Consider the following 5163-nt stretch of genomic DNA (forward strand, 5'->3'; position numbering starts at 1 on the left):
TAACCCTAACCCTAATGCTTACTGATGACAGCCCTAATCCTAACCCTAACCCTAATGCTTACTGATGACAGCCCTAATCCTAACCCTAACCCTAACCCTAACCATAACTGATCCTAAACCAAAGCCTAACACTAACCCTGTGACAATAATCTGAGCCCAAACCCCTAGTCCTAATCCCAACTCAAATCCAAACCCTATTCAAAACCATAACACTGTTACCCTAAACATAAACACACATTATCTTAAGACTAACCCAAATTCACCCTAACCCTAAGTATAAATGATCCCAGCCCTAATCCTAACCCTAACCCTAACTGAAACCCTAACCCTAAAACTACACCTAACAAGAACCCTAAACGTAACCGTAACTGTAACCCCACTACTAATCCGAGCCCAAGGCCCCGCCCACGCCCCGGCCCCGCCTCGGGGCCCGTTGCTCGGCGCTCGGGCAGCTCCGGGGGGCCCTGCCGGCTGCCGCTTCCCGCTCCGCCCCGAGGAGCCGCGCTCTGTGCGCTGAGGCCGCGTGGGCAGCGATCGGAGCGCGGCGGGGAAGCGGCCCGGGGCCGGGGCCTGGCGCTCGGGCCCGCGGCCTCGCCTCGCCGTGCGGAAGGGTTCCTCTGCCGGGCTCCCGGTGCGGGACCGGCAGAGCGGTGATCTCTTCGGCTTGCCGGGGAGCGGTGCCGGAGGTGATCCCGAACCCCATGGCCGAGTGCGTTCCTTGTGGCCAAGCGGCGGATCCGCGTCTGTTCTTTAGTGCTCTGCAAAATGATGCTGCCATGCTGCTCAGGACTCAGATTGCTGGAGGAGTTCCTTCACTGATTGCTGTTCCACAGAACTCCTAGCAATTAGCTTAGCTTTCAGATTAGTTCTTACCTTAGAATCCTTAGTTTGCACACACACCAAGACCCTCAGCAGATCTGCTGTTAATCAGCATGTGATGCAGGAAATTTCAGCTAGACTCTAACTTTACCTACAAGACAGTGAGACGCTCATTCTATCCTCGGAGGAAGAAGATGAAGGTGAAGGCATCCCTGAGCAATGAGGGACCACGGGCTTTGCAGGAGCTGCTGTCTAAAGCCCACTTAATGTGTACTCTGCTGGATGCTATAGGTGATCTCACCGTTCTGGTTTCACTTTCGGATCGCACACTGCGTCCTCACCCGCTCTCTGATGGGCAGAACCGCGCTGCCCGCAGGAGGCTGATCTGAAATGGGTGTTCCCAGAGCCGGGTGATGCCAAGGAGGGGAAAGAAAAGGGGAGTGACGTGCGAGCGGCCGCTTCCATGCGCAGCTGTGCGCGCTGGCTGGAGTCAGAGAATTAGCGAATGAATGACAGAATCTAGAATCATAGACCGATCTAAGAACTCCCTTACATCCCATCGGGATTGGCTCCAGCCCCGGCTCCAGGCTCCAGCCGCGGCTCCAGGCTCCAGGCTCCAGCTCCGGCTCCAGGCCTAACCCCCGCCCAGGCCTCGGCCCCGCCTCGGGGCCCGTTGCTCGGCGCTCGGGCAGTTCCGGAGGGCCCTGCCGGCTGCCGCTTCCCGCTCCGCCCCGAGGAGCCGCGCTCTGTGCGCTGAGGCCGCGTGGGCAGCGATCGGAGCGCGGCGGGGAAGCGGCCCGGGGCCGGGGCCTGGCGCTCGGGCCCGCGGCCTCGCCTCGCCGTGCGGAAGGGTTCCTCTGCCGGGCTCCCGGTGCGGGACCGGCAGAGCGGTGATCTCTTCGGCTTGCCGGGGAGCGGTGCCGGAGGCGATCCCGAACCCCGTGGCCGAGCGCGTTCCTTGTGGCCAAGCGGCGGATCCGCGTCTGTTCCGGGCCCGTGTGACAACGAGACGGCTGTGTCCATCTTCCGAGGCCTGCGAGGGGTGTTTGCTTCTTTCGGGCAAGTTCCCTTCATGAGAGCCTTCCCTGAGGTCGGTGCCGTTTCGTGTCTTTGGGGAGTGAATCCGCGTGTAACACTGGAGCGCGTGTGGCACAAGGAGTCGTGAGTCTCAGGCAGAAGTTGTTCTTTTCCAAATCCACGGTCACCGCATCCATGCCACCCCGCGTGGCGCAGCAGAAATGGGGCACGGTGGCACGTCAGGGAGTTTTTGCATTAAAGGTGTGCAGGCGCTGTGCCAACTGCGTGCACTGCAGGCTCCCTGCTTCTGCGGGGGCTGGGATCAGCAACTGAAGGGAGGGGATGGGCGCCGAGGTCGTCTGTGTAAGATGCTGCAAGCCGTGCGTGATGACTGCAGAGTGAGTGAGTGAGTGACGTGCATGTGTGAGCAGAGAGCTGGGAACTGGCTTGGGCAACTGGGAGCACAGCGCTTTGTTCTGTTTGCATTGGTAATCTTACCTGTTTGGTGTCTGAGTGGCACGCTCGGCTTTCCAGAGCCCAGTTTGGTTTAGATTAGAATGTGTGCTCCGTTGTTTCTTGAAAAGACTTTGCAGGCTGTCCTTAAAGTCCATCTGGAATTAGTATGTTTAGAAGGGTGGTCCTTATTCATGTTCTGATCCTATTTTTCTTTGACAGGCAGGCGCGATGCCTTGCAGGCACTGTGTGTTCTCCGTTCAGGCCTTTGCATCCCTGTGGGGGTTGGAGGGAGTGGGAGGGTGTTTTCCTTTCCTTGCTGGCACTGTCTGTGGCGGGGCTGAAGCACCCTTCCTTCCTTCACTGTTATCTTGTTTCTGGCATGCTACCATTGAAGTTGCATCCACTTTTGTCCTCTTAAAGTCCCTCATGATGTCTTGTTTCTCAATTATAATATTTGTCATGACCCCATTCATGGAAGGATTTGGGGCTGGAGTTCAGTCCATGACTCCTGTAATCAGCTGGTGTCCCTAGTTGCCATCGTGCAGCCTTCACCAATTTCTCATGGATGGATTCCGCTACATGATGTATTTGTAAGGGAGCAGCAGGATGATATTGGTTGTTATAAGGTAGATGCGCTGTGGTGGTTGAACAGCGATGTGACAAGATTGGAGCTGTCTGCAGCGCTGCTGGTCTGAGTGCCGGGTGTCTTTTAGCCGCAGGCAATGCCCTGCAGCTGAGCTGGGGAGGGCTGGGCTTGGGCAGGGGCTGCCGCATCCCCTCCCAGCTCCCTGCCATTTCTCTTGTCCCAGCAGGCTCCAGTCTAAGGTCTGCCTGTCACCCGTGATCCTCCCGGGCTGCAGGAGCACAGAAAATGGCCGGCGCGCATCCGTCTCAGGTAGGGGCGTGGGGAAGCGGGCAGGAGAGGCCGAGGAGCAGGGGATGTGAATGCAGGGGGAGAGGGAGGTGCCGTCAGGCAGCGTTTGTGTGCTGGGACAGAGAAGCGTGCGGGCCCGGAGTTTCTGTCCTCTTGGAGCCGCTTCCCTGGGCCTGGGCTGCTCCCAGCAAGGAGCTGTTTGCTTGCAGGAGCCCGTGAGCTTTGCGGAGGTGGCCGTGTATTTCAGCAAGGAGGAGTGGGCGCTGCTGGAGCCTGCGCAGCGAGCGCTCTACCGGGACGTGATGCTGGAGACGTACGAGTCCGTGGCCTCGCTGGGTGAGGGCTTTGCTGCCTTCCCTTTCCTTCCCTCCCCTCCCCTTGTTAGGGCACCTCTGGCCGTGCAGAATGAGCCTCCGCCAGCAGGGCCCGCAGTGATGGCCGTGCAGTTCCTTATGGACTGACACGGCAGCAACACGAACAGAACCCAGATAGGTGTGAGTTTCAGAAGGGATCCGTGCGCTCGGCCCTGTGAGAAAATACCCCGAGTCACCGTTGCAAGCAGGCATCAGCCAGGTGGGCTTGGATCAGCTCCTGCAAACTGCCCTGGTGTTGCTGCGCTGCGTGGTGCCGCCAGCTCCAGCAGCCTGACAGCTCCCTGGTTATTTCTTTACCTTTACTCTTCGTAAACCGTTTTGAAGCCTTGGGCACTGAGCCATTTGGAAAAATTAGAACAAAAAGCCCAGGGGGAATGTTAGAGAAATTATCCTTGCATAATTTTTGGAGATGTAAAAGTCATGCTGGGATCCAAAGGAAGTCAGTGTGTGTTGGCCCAGTGACATTCAGGCCGTAACTGCAGTTTCAGAAGTTGGGCTGGACACGTAGTGCAGTTGTTTGTACAAGCTTCTGCTTCAGAATGATGGGAGTGCTCTTGTGTCCACTGTTTCTGTTATTCACCCTCCATGTCCAGCGCCCAAACCTGTGGTGATCTCCATGCTTGAAGAAGGGGAAGAGCCCTGGATCCCAAATGTGCGTGGCCTGGAGGACACGGCAGGAGAGCTCAGCCCAGGTGAGCCCTGCTGGGGGGCCCCACTGCTGGGGGACAGGAGGAGGCTGGGGCTGGCAAAAGCTGTCACTGAGTGGGCAGTAATTCGGCACAGTGTGTTATTTCTGATTACCTCTGTCATCCAGCAGGTGATGGGATCATGACTATAAAGGATGATCTGCAGAAGCATGGTGAGCCTGAAAGGCAGTGGGGAAGTAGCTCAGTGGGACAAATCAGGAGGGATGTCCAGGGGGGCCCAGAGCAAGGAGAGCAGTTCAAGAAGCAAGAGGGAAACCATCAGGGAAAGAGAGCGAGGAGCCCCCTGCACTGCAGCACAGGTGAAAAGCAGCCTGAAGATCCAAGGAGCAAGGAAGTGTGCGAGGAGGAAAGACAGAACCTAAGTGATGAGTGTGGGAAAAGCCTTAAAAGGAATTCCAACCTCCTTAACCACCAGCATGTACACTCAGTGAAGAGATTGTGCAAGAGCTCTGATTGTACAAAGAGCGTCAAAGGGAGATCCAAACTCACTGAGCACCAGCATCTCCGTATAGGAGAGAGACCCTTTAAGTGTCCTGAGTGTTCAAAGAGCTTCAAGAGCAATTCTGAACTGAAATGCCACCAGTGCATCCACACAGGATACAAACTGTACAAGTGCTCTGGGTGTGGGAACAGCTACAAACGAAGTTCCCACCTTGTTTCCCACCAGCGCATCCATTCAGGTGACAGAGCCTACAAGTGTTCCATGTGTATCAAGGACTTCAAAAGCAGTTCGAAATTGAAGATCCACCAGCGCATCCGCACAAGAGAGAGACCCTACAAGTGCTCAGAGTGTGGGAAGAGCTTCAGAGGCAGCTCCAACTTCATCCGCCACAAGCGCATCCACACTGGAGAGAAACCCTTTAAGTGTCCCGAGTGTCCAAAATTCTTCAGGAGCAGTTCCTACCTCATTGTCCAC

At 56.6% G+C, this 5163-nt stretch overlaps 1 pseudogene; it reads left to right on the forward strand.

The window, feature by feature from the left end:
- The first annotated feature begins 1083 nt into the window (after positions 1 to 1083).
- LOC110391411 overlaps positions 1084 to 5163 on the forward strand; it is a 6007-nt pseudogene continuing 1927 nt past the window's right edge.

Source organism: Numida meleagris, unplaced genomic scaffold (assembly GCF_002078875.1).
Source record: "Numida meleagris isolate 19003 breed g44 Domestic line unplaced genomic scaffold, NumMel1.0 unplaced_Scaffold361, whole genome shotgun sequence".
NCBI classification, from domain to species: domain Eukaryota; kingdom Metazoa; phylum Chordata; class Aves; order Galliformes; family Numididae; genus Numida; species Numida meleagris.